This window comes from Ruditapes philippinarum, unplaced genomic scaffold (assembly GCF_026571515.1).
Source record: "Ruditapes philippinarum isolate M1 unplaced genomic scaffold, ASM2657151v2 ctg4624_1_1_1_1, whole genome shotgun sequence".
In the NCBI taxonomy this organism is placed as follows: Eukaryota; Metazoa; Mollusca; class Bivalvia; order Venerida; family Veneridae; genus Ruditapes; species Ruditapes philippinarum.
The window spans coordinates 2,554-17,658 of record NW_026861662.1 but is presented as its reverse complement, the minus strand read 5'-3'; the positions used below and the strand labels follow the sequence as shown (position 1 = coordinate 17,658).

General features: G+C 31.4%; 1 long non-coding RNA gene across 1 annotated transcript; it reads right to left on the bottom strand.

Moving 5' to 3' along the window:
- Positions 1-13,029: 13,029 nt before the first annotated feature.
- On the bottom strand, positions 13,030-14,829 carry LOC132716438 (uncharacterized). Its single transcript, XR_009623805.1, has 2 exons — positions 14,748-14,829; positions 13,030-13,794 (listed from the first exon to the last, which is right to left on the bottom strand). It is a non-coding gene; the product is annotated as an uncharacterized LOC132716438 (long non-coding RNA).
- Positions 14,830-15,105: the final 276 nt, after the last annotated feature.

The following is a 15,105-nucleotide window of genomic DNA, read 5'->3' as shown; positions in this document are numbered from 1 at the left end:
GTGACTAAAACTGTGTCAATAAATGTTAGCAAATGACAACAAATAAATAACATATTAACTTATAACAACGAATATGTCCGTATCCTAAGCATATCGGTTTGTCTGCAAGGTGAAACCATGTGAACCATATAACTGTCTTGTCTCTTTTTTTATTTTTATATTTTATATTTTATCTATTTTTTTTCCTTTTAAGATATTATAGTTGTAGGATTAAACAACTTTAGCAATAAAGCCGACACCTAAACTACTTCTTGTTTTGTTGAGCAGCTTAAGTAATGAATCTAATGAGGTTTTTTGTTCGAATTAACACCAGTTCTGTAAACATAAACTTTGCCTTATATTTTTATTATGCAAATTGTTTTTTTTATTTTATAGATATTATTTGCAAAGGATCGGACACTCCGTATTTGTTACATGCATACCTTTTCGTGGATTGTGAAATTATATTTTGATAAATTTATAGGTTTTAAATATAATTTTCACAGTAGACGGACTATATGAATCTTACACTGGTTGCCGGTACATACCGGAATATCTAGCTCGAGGGTGACTGTTTACGGCGGTAACGAGGCTATGTCGAGTTTCCGCTAAACAGTTGCCCGAGAGCTAGATATTCCCGTCTGTACCGACAGCCGGTGTTTGATTCTTTTTCTTGCATATTACATATAAATCATTTCCAGAACAGAAATTACGAAAACCGATATTCTCATTACGCACTTTTTCTTATAGTAGCGTATGAACGCACAACTTCATTTATAACGGTTAAGTGACGTCATCCTAAGAATGCATGTCATTCATAAAAGGCGCGCAGCAATGACATCATTTAAAGCACGCGACTTGTCTTACATGGGGGGTGTAAGACAGGGTTTTCTTGCATAGCAGACTGGCGTTTCCGTGAGTTTTACCCATGCCGGAAATTTCATCTGGCATCTGGCACCGTGTAAACGGTAGATAATCCTGTATTATATGCAAGAATATATTTTCTTGCAGGAATATATTTTCTTGCATAGCAGACTGGCGTTTCCGTGAGTTTTACCCATGCCGGAAATTTCATCTGGCATGGGGGTGCCAGATGAGTCGCGTGCCAAACAATAACGTCATTTTAGCGCACTTTATGAATAAACCGCGTTAAAATGACGTCGTTTTAGAAGGGAATTCCGATCCGAACCGCAAACATATGTCAGATATTTTTTCTTGCATATTCTGCCATATTATTTCATACTTAAGATGGTTTACTTCGATATAATATATGTTCATGGAAATTAAATTCATTTCATCCATAACTTTTTTCTTACAATAGCGTATGAACTTACAACTGAAATAACAACGGCGAAATGACATCATCCTAAGCACATATTTCCCTTCTAAAACGACGTCATTTTAACGCGATATTTTGACAGATATTATTAAGAATGAACATGAAAAAAAAGTGGAAATATCCAACGTGTGTTAAATATACATTAATACTAGAAGCGCAATAATATATCTTCACATTTCAATTTGAATTAATGTTACAACATTAGTCAAATTTTACAGAATAAACTTTCAATAGAAACGATATGATGTCATAATTTGATAACGTAACAAATGAGAAAGCATTACGTTTACGATAACGATCAGACAAAATAACTTAAAACTCACAAAAAAAAGCAAGAAACAAATAGCAAATATATTTATTTTGTATGTAAGGCCAAAATATATTTCCTCGTGAACCCCTGCTCTTATATTTTCAATCGTGTGAAAAAAGTGACGATATTACATGTATTGTTATCTCTGTGAAATACATTTCGAACTTACATGCACAATAGACAAATATCCGCTGTGACTTTTATTCTTGACAGCCATCAGTGACATTTTAAGAAATTTTTTACAAAAATTGGACTTAAAAGGTTCCCGGGCTTAGTTCCCAAATCCCTATTTTAAACGGGAAACCAGGTGTTTTTTGTAAAATAAAATTTTTTTTATAAATTCACCGCTCATTTGAAATTTATAATTTTGCGTGTTTGCATTTCTAAAAAATATTCTTTAGAAATTATTTATACAAATCATGTCTTGCTTTCGTTGAATTTCAATTGTGTTTCATTTTATTTGAACAGCAACGCAATATTTGTAGCATGATTCAGGCTAATATTTCCTTAATCATATTTAATCGTGCTATTAATTTCATATGATATTTGTTACATTTAAATTGCAAGCAAACATCGCTTTTATGTTTGTTTTCTTCTGATGATGAATTAAAAATACTAATCAAAACTCAAGATTTTTACTCCCAAAATCGAATTGTAATCATGACAAAAGTATCTCTCAATTTTAATTTGTAAAGCTAAATTGCAAATGTTATATTTAAATGTTAAATTTCACTGGTTTTGCCAGGAAATTAAATTATTTTGATGAATTTCCTTTTAAAATTCGACACAAGACTGTCTATCTTACCATCAACATTATGATATTCTGTATCAGCTATAGTCGTATGTAAATCATAGCATATAACGGTAGTAATATTTTAAATAGCTGTACTATGTTTAAACTATGTGCCTGATTACTAGGCAACCATGTTTGTCGAAAGTACTGTGCCGTTAGACGTTGTAGGTGTAAATATTCATATTCAAGTTGACTAGGCTTTCGGTTATTCAGAGTATCCATGCCGGACCCTTGGGTGAAGAAGTGGATCTCATAAGGTGCACTCAGGTTCCTGTCGCGCTCTTCTGGTGATGCATCGATGATTGCTACCCGGTTCAATGCTTCTTGATGTAATCCCTCCTGTTGTTCACGGCTATTGCGATAATGATAAGGGTGTTTTTCATGTTCTGGCAGGGCCTCCTATGGATCAAACATTTGTTTAGATTTAAAAGTTGAAAATCTATATATAAAGATAGTGTTTTTAAAAAAAGCAAAATAATCATCATTCTGTCGTATCTATATGTAACCAAACTATGTATTTGAATGCGTTGTTAGATAGTCGGCAATATATATGTATAAACGAATGCAAATGACGTCACGTCATATTGCGCAGTTATATGTCGCAACGCCGCTAAATGCCGCACTTTTCGCGAAATATCGCACCATTACCGCCACTTAATGTTCCAAAATATTCCGCAATTAATGTCGCAATGGTATCGTTACATGTTGCACGATTTTCCCTTGCCGTTAAATGTCACACACTATTAAAATTAAGTCAGTTAGTGGTATAAAATTACAAAATATCGAGTTAATGTTGACATAAAGTAATGGACCGGTCTGTCTGCCGACTCACGATGAAAAATGCCTTTTTTTTTTTTAAAGAAAATCGATCTAAATGGGCACATTTCCGAGAGAAATATCTTAAATAATGATGGAACAATCATTTGGCTATTCTAACAAAAATTATTGAACAAAACTGTTTCAAATGATTTAATATGATAATTATGATTATGATGAATTGCTTATATTTTCTTTTCCAGAATATGTTATTATTTACATCCACAAATAATTATTTCATGGTTTGTTTTCAAACATGATACTATCAACATAACTGATAACACTGATTAAAGTATAGTACTGATCTTTTAAGCATATTTCTTTGTATAGTTTTGCAAGTGTCCAATTACTTGCCCCTAATTGCCGTGTTCTCGAATCCCGCCATGGATTTAAGATTCTTTCATGTGATGAAGCTTTCCAGCTAGCCTACGGAACGTCGGTGGTTCTACTCAGGTTCTTGTCCAAGCATGGGAATGTAGAACGTCCCCTACATGCCCTTACTGTGTTGGTGTAAAGTTTAAACGTCTAAAAAATAATTGGGACAATAAGTTAAGGGTTACAAAGTATTTCCTAATTATGAGTAAAAAAAATGCTTTATTAGTTGTAACTGGGAGTGACAAAGCTCTATTAAGGATTTTTATGTCCCAACTGTTAAGAGTAAAAAAAACCTTAAAGTTATTAAGCTTTTAAAACTCCTTTTTTGCAATTTGAGAGATTTTCCGATCGCGCGACCACATACACGCATCGAGGACATATTGGATAAAAAGTGACCGTGCGACCACATACTCGCATCACAGGATTCCTCTCCTCTTATGAGAAAGGGACAAAGAGTTGTCCGCCCTTTTTTTAAAGGGCAGACTTTAAAAAATTGCCATTTCCTTATTGATATTGACAAGGAAACTACATATTTATATACAACAATAGTTACGCAAATTAAGCGGGAATCAGTTTTCGTCCTCTTATGTTCGCTATGAAATTTTAAAAAGATCATATTTAATTTCTTGGAAAATTTTGTGTTTACAGTTTTTTCTATGTTTCGTTCTATGTATATAATAAAATTATGTTATTTTTGCGGGAGATAAACGTTTCAAAAACGTTTGATATGTATTAAATATTGAAGATATATTTCACCCTCTGTTTGCGAATATTAACCTGGAGGCATTTTAGCAAAGGTTCGCATTTAATTTTCCATATTCGACTTATCCTACTGTGATGGGCTGCAAGAAACAACAGATCGACACATCTGAACTGATAAACTTTACATATTTGCAAGGTTAGTTTAATCTGCAAAAAACGCTCCTCAATATTCCATTTTTAACTGTCGATAAATCTGGGAATATCAAGAGTTCGTCAGCTATATACACGTAAGTACTGGGTCGGTTCAGTCTGCACGGATGTGCAGCCCGACTTACAAGTATCTCTGTATTGGTAAATTCATTTTGGTTCCAGCAGTGTAAAGGTGCAGTGTTGTAAACAGTTGTCATATATTTTGCTTTTGATCTAAGCTCATTCAAGTTTAAACAATTTCTATGATGCAGTTATCAATATATCTTTATGGCAAATGCCTTTAAATAAACTTTCATGATGATCATTTTTTTAAATATTTTTTTCAAGATGGAAAAGTTATCAATGCTATGGTTTGTGGTGGCAGTATTGGTAGTTGTACAGTGTAAGTTTGTAATAATTAAGCAGTGATAGGAGTGTTAGTAGATTTAGTGTAAAGTTATGACTGTAGGGTAATCACCATACTTGTTTTAATTTTGTCACAAGACATGAGCGATATACGTTACTAAAAACAAAACATCTCTTTTGAAAATGGATGTAAGCTTTTTATGTTGAAGCATTGATTTGGTCCCAGATTGACATAGCCCAAAGGTATCCGATTTTTGACCGGTCATTCGAAAATATTTTTTATTTAAACTTGAACGTAATTTGTCTAATAGTATGACAAAATACAATAAACAGTCCAAATATGTTATTAAATGTGGACCGGTTAGATATACATGTATAGAGAAAAATATATTTTGCCGTGAACTTGTTATTCAATCTGCTGACCAGTTAGATATGTAGGGAAAATGCTGACCAGTTAGTTATATAGAGAAAAAAATATTTTGCTGTGAAATTGTTATTCATTTTGTAATGTCTGCAAGTTTGATATATTGTATAAAATTATGCAGACCGTTTAATTTAGTAAAAACGAACGTTATGTGGCAGAACCACGCACGCTAAAATACTTCCATAAAGGTGAATAATATGCAACGCAAAATGGCGCTATATGAACGTTTTGTAAAACACGTGATTTGCGGTGTTATACATCACCTTATCTTAGACAAGATAAAGGTAAGAAAAGTTCTGATCACCAACTCAAACATATTACTTCCATGTATAAGCCGCGTCTGTTTCCTTGAAGATGTTATAAAAATAGACAATTCGTCGGCTTACTCTTAAAATGTCCTAACTGCCAAAATGCTATTTTGAGAAAAACGACTCTTAACATTTTGCATCTTAATATTTTTTTCCACGTGACCCCACTGAATTGAAATTTTTCACACATCTATATTTAGGATTTTAGTGCGCAAAAAAGGCGTTTATTTTTCTTTCTGGAGAAAGACTGAGAGTAAATATGAAAAAAATAAATTTGAGATAGAGCAAAAGGTCAAAATATTTCTTAAAAAGTCACTCTAAAAGTGCGTCATTGGAGATAGAGCAAAGTAATACCAAAATTAAATGAAGGAGCCAGAGATACGATACTTTAATGGTAGAAATTATTAAATACACAGGCTGTTTTAACATTTAAAATGCACTTATTATGCTTGTCCGTATGTGCAATTAGATTTTATTGTAAATCATTACAAGCCGTCGCAATAATTTTTCAACGCAAATGAGCGACTGAATGTTTCATTGTATAATAGTATAAAACTTGCTTAATAAGTTATGGGAAAATAAATTCAGAAAACCAAAAACATCAAAAGCATCAAACCTAAAGTGTTAAGACTTTATGATATTGGTCCCCAGATATTTAGTTACAATTAACAAGTCAAACAATTTATAACTGTTTATCATAACTTTTGTAATATTAATAAATATGATTTGTTGTCATGACAAATAGAAATTGATAACTTAAAAATAAATGCTGATCGTAAGTTGCGTAACAAAGAAACATATCTTAATTATAGACAAATATAGATATACATCATATAAAAGGTATAAAACTGTCTTTATATTTGCATGTACAGCATGTTACTTTGCAAAATCTCAAACTGTATGTATTAACATAATTATACAACTGACATTTATGCAAAATGTCTGTATTAAACAAAAACATAAAATAGCGTCTCGTCATACCGTGAAACAAATTCATGAAAGATTTGAGTTTCTATTATCTAACATTTTTTCAATGGACTAAGGTTAACATTATTAAAATGTTATTTACTTTCTTTAACAATGTATGAAAACCTGTTGCCAAGGTACTTCATCAAATCTGCCATGTAGTAGTCATTAATATTAAACGTAAATCAGCTATTCATGTGACTTGCAGTTTTAAATATAAATGCAACAATAACATGATGCAACATCAAAAACCACAACATCAAAAAAGAAAATATATTCCAATGTCTCATCATAACATTGAATTTTGTAAATTTCTCAAACATAAAATTAATCACCTGTAGATGTAGATGAGTATTTGATAAATTGTGTTATAGAATAATACCATGATCAAATTCCTATGATGTCTGTTTGCGTAATACTATAGCACTTGCACTTATAAAGGTTTATATTTTGCACAGACTTTTCATGAACATGCGATCCTCTGTCGGTATAAATCGTAGCATGGTTTCTATATCTTTTTTCTTGTCATCAGACAAACCCTTTCCACATTTTAGAATTTTAGGCAAAGGAAGTAGGTCTGCTTTACAAGATAACCTTGTTGTCCTTAGAATTGTCGCCTCTGTGTACTGGACATCAAATGACTCTTTAAAAAACACTTGAAACGGCAATCCGTTCACATATTTCAATGCTTTAACTCTTGTAAATGGGACAGAGTTAAATGTGAATTTCTCTGCAACCGCTCGATAGTCAAAAATCACGTCATTTTTAGTTGTATGATTACGGTTTTATCCGGACGGACTTGCTTAAGTTTTCTAATTAGACTTAGAGGACTGTAAATTTCTGAAACTTTCAGCTTTTTCTCTGTATGTGAGTGAATGTTATCAATTTCCTGAATACTGGAATGTCCAGGAGTACAAAATTTCTGAACAATTTCAACCACTTCAAGATAATTTTGTTGAAATAGTTATAAAGCAGTGGTCATCATGCTGTTCCGGTTTTGTGGTACACAACTTTGAGACCACAACGTTATTTTCTTAACATGAGGATGAGCCTTTAAAGCGTTTTCTAAAATAACAGTTACAGTATTAGCAAGTTCATTAGATCCTCGTCCAGCGACTTGTTCATTCCATATAACATTATATTCAACTTTGTCCAGAGAGCAGTGACACAATAGGATAATCAATCTCAAAATCACAACAAAGTCTTGACAATTGCTTATCAAGTCGTTAAATTTTCTACAAACTTTGTTCACTTTCGTCAACAGATCTTGAATGCCGATAAAGCCCAAAATGTGTATGAGGACGCCGTCGGGCAACAACACGAGGTTTAACCTATAATGATATTTAAATTTAAGTAGATTATAATATCAGTGATTTTAGCATAGCTCACGATAAAAATGAAAAGGTAAACTTTAATTTACTTATTTATGTATCCGAAATATTGTTTATCCGAATTATATTTACTAGGTTTTGCAAAACTTCTTAAAATTCTGAGATTACAGTGCATTCGACATTAAAAAAGCAAATTGCAGTTACACGTACAGAGATTTTAGTTTAATATACTCACATATTATTACTTTATCTTGCTTGGAAACACAATCAATGGCATTACAAAAAATATTGGCAAGAAAATTCTCTACCGGAAGTTTTGACTTAGCGCACTATCATTGCGAAAACGACCAAGGTCACCTGACCATCAGTTCGTGTTTTGATTGGCTTATTTCAGGTTTCACTATTAAATTGTCCTAAGTAACGTACATACCCTACTATAAGGATAAAACAATCATGCGAAATGTGGACATAGAGCAAAGTTCATACTCGGTAACTCCGTTTCTAGGTCACCATAACCTTGAACATAGAGCAATGTAAGGTAAAAAGAATGGTTCATTTATCTCAAATTTTGCAAAAATGGACATAGGACACTTTTAGAGTTAGGCGACGAATTTTCTAGAGGGTTTTAATTATCATTAAACCTAACTACAATAAAAGAAAGCTACAGGCTTTATAACCAGAGACTTAAAAGTAACTAGTCACTGTTTCTTAGAATAACCTCATCTCAACATTTTTCTTTTGTAATAAAAATGTAGATTCTAAAGAAAAGTAACCAATACAGACTATTTTTGTAATGAACTTTGCATTTATTTCCCTTTGACTGGTCATACTGTTTTTGTTATTTTTACATCAATTACAATAGTTTTCCCCCAATGCTTGAGTGGCGGCGTGGTCGACTGGTTAACGCGCAGGACTAGTATTTTAGGGATTGCTAGGCGCGTAGGTTCAAACCCTGTCAGGTGCAAGACGATGTTTTCGTGAGCAAGAAACTTGTATTCATGTCTTAGTACTGGTTAGTACTTGTTCGAGGAACGGATACGAGGGTGTTTCTATAAGTTCATATCACTGTATAGCACTACTGAGCTAAAAAAAATTAGTACATGTATAAACTAAGTATATGATAACGTTTTTCAAAACCCAAACTCAAATGGGCGGATATCTGACGAGGGTATGGTTGAGTTGTTCCAATATGTCGTGTTTTGTTTTTGTTTTGTGTGTTTTTTTTTTGTCGTTGTGTTTTTTGTTTTAACTAGGACTATCAAATCTTAGTTTGATTTCTAATTTACAGAGGCGTTTTATATACTATATAGCCAGTTCTCTAAACACCCTACCTCCGCTTTGTGTATGTTCATTTCCATTTACTATATAAATAAATCCCACGTCTAATGCTTAAGGTACCTGCCTGCTCTCAACATAAGAATCGTTGGTGGTTAGAGCATTAAGTCAATCCGCTTAGCTCATTAGGGACAGCATCAAACTTTTAAAACAGGGTCATTGGTTCGATTGTCGGCAAGGCGATATTTCTCATTGACAAATGCATTCTAAAATTGGGCATACTGATCATTTGTCTCTTGTCCCTGATGCAGAAATCGTGCGAGTTTAGTCACCTGCGAAGAAACTGGATATTACTGGTAAGTTACCCAGGAAAGCCGGCTAGGTTGTTCGACTGCCTAGATGAGAACAAATTGTGTAGAAATCGGCTATAAAACCAGGCCAATAAACTGGCAGTTAAGAATTAGTCAAGAAGGCAAAGTCTCTAAAATAGAAAGAAAGAAAGTAATAAGTAGAAAAACAACAAATTCAGTTTCATTTATTTTGTTTTCTTAAACTATATTAAAAAATATAAATACAGACAAACGATCATTCTGTAAATTAAGGTTAAAACATTCAAAAACGAAAACAGTTTATAATTCATGTTTCGCTTTATCAAAATTCTTCAGTTGTTAAGAAAAAATTCAAATATTATAAATAATTTAATATGCATATAAATACAAGACTTAGTGAAATTTTATATGTGTTATTTGTGTTAATTGTCATAGCATATGTTATTACCCACTTGTACTTAACAAGATTTACTATTTTTAGAATAAAATTCCTCGCACGTGATCACATCACATCACGTGCGCGACTTTAACAAATGTATTAAATTTTCAAAAATATACGCACTTATGAAATGGAAATTACCTCTTACGATTGAATGACACAAACAAAAGAGAAACAATAGTACTTTTATCAATTCGGTTAATGGGTTACAACATTTTGGCTAAAATCATAGTTTCCGGAAGTGAATTTCCGTATTTTATTCATCAATTACTGAAATCTTTTCATAAACATTTCAAATGATGCATAGAGTATCATCGTTTCCTGTTCATATTAAGCAAAACAAAACATAAAAGATTGATAGCTTTCAAGTCACCTAGTAAAGTTAAAGTGATTATGAATGAAACAATATAATGCTTAAATTATATGCATTGGCTCGTTTAGTTACAAGTGCATATAGTTTCACTTCCTATACGAAATGTTCACGGAAAAAAGCACTTTATTGCACGAGACAGTAGTAAAATCCAAATATTTCATTCGTCAGAAATGATTGTAACATAAAAAATAGTTAAAACTAACTAAAATTATTTTCATTTTTCAAAATTTTGAAATTTGAAAACAAGGCACTCCCTCAAGAGTAAGAAAAAAATTGTATCGAATTGAAAATTGCAATTTCGGTTTTGACTTTGTCTGTTTGTCTGTTTAAGTGTGCACTACAAAACTGAGAAGGAAGGAACAAAAAAAGTGTAATTTGTCAAACAAAATTTATCAGGAAATTAAATACATTAAATCTAGATTAAAATTGTTTTGAAATTACATACTGACATATATTTGTGTATTTCTACTATACTCATTGTCGGAACCCAACGGGTACTGATTTCGCTGAACTATAGTGTATACGTTACGAGTACGAATGGGTATTCTTAACTACCTGGGTTTTTATTGTATGCACTATTTATTACAATATATTAAATTGACTCTTTTTTTTTACATTTGATGAATGGTAAAGACATACAGAATCCCGTGAGAACACGCGTGACTTTTATAAGAGTTCCTTCGTGCAACTTTGCACAAACACACAAAAAAGAAAGCCATGTATGAACGAACAAAAAATACAACGTTTAAAATCAAACATGTTTCAAATACTTAAAAAAACAACAATAAAAATACAATTATTTAAGACGCTCATAAAAGGGAACACTCATAAAAGGGAACGGTGGGAAATAACAAAAGAGATAAAACAATTCAAGTAAAAAAAATCATGAGCATTTGTAATAAGCTGTAAGGCAATGCCCTTTGAAAATGATTCATGAAATATTCATAACTTTATTCATAAATGTGAATATAGATAAATATGCTTATCTTAATTAACAGTCTCTAATCAGTGTCGTAAAACGCTTTATTTTACTATTTAAAATTTTAAAAATCATTGCTCAATCAATAACGTGTTAACGATCTCAATACAAACTAAATACGATCTCAATACAATTTCATTACGATCTCAATACAAACTAAATACGATCTCAATACAATTTCATTACGCTCTCAATACAAACTAAATACGATCTCAATACAATTTCATTACCATCTCAATACAAACTAAATACGATCTCAATACAATTTCATTACGATCACAATACAAACTAAATACGATCTCAATACAATTTCATTACGATCTCAATACAAACTAAATACGATCTCAATACAATTTCATTACGATCTCAATACAAACTAAATACGATCTCAATACAATTTTATTACGCTCTCAATACAAACTAAATACGATCTCAATACAATTTCATTACGCTCTCAATACAAACTAAATACGATCTCAATACAATTTCATTACGATCTCAATACAAACTAAATACGATCTCAATACAATTTCATTACGATCTCAATACAAACTAAATACGATCTCAATACAATTTGATTACGATCTCAATACAAACTAAATACGATCTCAATACAATTTCATTACGATCTCAATACAAACTAAATACGATCTCAATACAATTTCATTACGCTCTCAATACAAACTAAATACGATCTCAATACAATTTCATTACCATCTCAATACAAACTAAATACGATCTCAATACAATTTCATTACGATCTCAATACAAACTAAATACGATCTCAATACAAACTAAATACGATCTCAATACAATTTCATTACGACCTCAATATAAACTTAATACCACCTCAATACAATTTCAATACAAACTAAATACAATCTCAATTCCATCTCAATATAATCTCAATACAATTTCGACACAACAACAATACGATCTCAATACAAAATCAATACGAGAATTGGCCAGTTCAAACCAATGTTTATTTAATCGTTTAACACTTTCATGTATATATAGATTTCTAAAAACGGTATCGTTTTACAAAACTATTATTTGAATTTACCAACAACGTAATAGTACACAAAATAGAAATTTATATAAAAATAATAAATATTTTCAAACGTCATAGATTAAAACCTTTTTATTTAGTATTTCAGAGGGCCGTGATTACATATATTTTAACTATAGCGTTACTATAATGTGCACACTTACTGGTTAGTTTCGAGGGCGTTTCATTAAATCTTCACAGTCGAGCGTAACAATGATTAAAGTACTTTTTAATCAAGACAGAGTTAACATACATTATGATCGAAGCGGTTGACTAGTGGTTTAAGTGTCTGTCTCTCAAACAAGGATTCATGGGTTCGAGTCCTACTCGGGATATCAGCATGTTTCCTCAGATGGAACCATTACAGATCTATTCAAGTACCCGGATTCAGATGTGATTTGTTTTCCTTCAAGAACTTGTTTCGCAATCGAAATTACACAAAATGTGTTTTAGCATAAATACAAGTCATGTAACATCTTAAAAGTGAATAAAACAGAAAATATATTTAGTTCAATACATGTTACTTTAATTTACAAAATCAAATGTTACATAGTAAGGCACAAGATAATACATGTAGTATAATACATTATTGCTTAACGACATGATAAGTACATATAGGGAAGAATGAATAACGACCAGGGTAAGAATGATCCAAAATAATTTACATGTTTGTGCTGAAATGTAACTGAAATGTAGGTGAAATTCTTGAACACAAGCTTTACAAATGTATCTCATGTAATCTAAAACTGTACTATCTTTATCCATCCATTCATGGATGTAACATCACATTTAAAAACAAAACATCAGGAAAGAAAATACATCAAAAAGCATTTTAAAATAGGAAATGATAATGGGTGATAGTTTTCAGCTTAGTTAAACCAAATGTGAACAATATATATGAATGAATGTATATACATTTGTACATCATTACATGTAATAAAATTTAAAGTCCTGTAATGTCCAAACATCAATGGTGGAAAAGTTTTTTAAAAAATAGCTCTTCAGTTATTTAAGAGATCCATTTGAAAATAGCTCTAGATCTGTTCTATAATTCCAGCTGTTTCCCTGCTCGGTTTACTCTTCCGGATAATTATGTAAAACTGGTCAAGTAAAAATTTTCGTTGAATTTTCCGCAAAAACATTTGTTTTTTTCCACATAATTTGTAACAGTAAGAACATAATAAAACACAATGTTCCATGACGTTTTTCTCAAATACTAGTAAAACAAATGTCAACAAAATAATGCTTCATATTTTGAAATTCGTGCTATAAAGCACAAAGGCAACTAAAGCTGCTATCAATGCACCACAAACTGGAAGGACAACTCTTGTCACATTGTTTTTATTTTCAATATTATCCCTTCTTCTCTCCCTTTTATCTTTCTTGGTTTCTTTAGCGGGTTTTCCTTTCAGCTGACGCATGATTAGGTTCACTAACAAACAGCTACCTGAAACTAGAACAAATGAAAGAGTTGATTGTTAGAACATGTAGAATGAACAAAATATTTCCCTACAAACTACGCAAAGACACTACGCAAACAGAGGCACCATGATCATCGTTTTAAAGCTAAGTTTCGGGCCGTATCCCTCTTTTCTAAAAACAGTCTTTGTTATCCATTTAATATACTATAAGAGTAAATAACGAGAATTTGAAATAGATCTATTACTGTTTTCTCTGTTTTAAATCCTCCCCCCTCCAACACACTTTTACCCTTCTACGATGCAACTTTCATACCACACTTACAACATTCAAGTAAAATTCAGAAAAAAAAACGAGATGGTTAAAAACTAAATATGGACGCTTCTTTAGAATAGCTTATTTTGAAAAAAGAAATTAGAATCATGAAATCATAGAATATATAATATGGTTATATGCCTTAATTATTTGGGTACATCGCCCTTTTGTTTGAATACCTACAGAGGCTATTTATTTTCTCCTATTTTTAACACATTTTAATCCTAAAATTGATCTTTTTTATAGAAGTTCCACATAAATGTCTGATATAGATTATATATAGCAATTTTCTAAATTAGCAACTGTTATTAAAATAATGAATGTAAGGTTGATCTAGAAAAAAAATATTGCGCAGAATACATTATTTATATTCTTTTTTATAAACCGTTACCGTATAGTAAAATCTAGTTTTATGATAAATTGCTGTCAGACAAGAGAATCTATCGAAGTCACTGATTTAGAAATTCCTCCCACTTTGTGACTACGAAACTATTCACTACCACTTTTAAAATGTAAACACATCAACTGTCATGGTTTAACTTGTCTAACGTCGTAAGCCCATCCGCGATTAAATATTTGTTATTTTATGTTATATTATATGAAAAGACTTGTGTTAAAACATAATATCCATGCATCATGCCTTGATAAATCAATTTTTGAGTCTATTTTTACCTTTTCAGCGTCCACGTATGACGCACATAAATCGCAACGTTTCGGATAATTGAGCAAGCAGTGAATAGCTTCGTGTCTGTAAAAATGGCGGGAAATATGAACAATTCTACATATAATTAACGCTTTTATGTTTAATTGAGTTATGTTTTAAATAAACAACTTAGACAAGATTAGAAAAGCTCTATATCAAATATTGAGCAAAATAAAATAACAAATAAATAAATAATAATAGCTCTTATTCTATATCTAATATTGAGCAAAATGTAAAAAAAAACTCTTATTAACATCTAAGCAGTTTCTCTTATCAAAAGAAACAGTATCGAGATAGATTATATATGTTAGTTGTGAGTGACTCAGT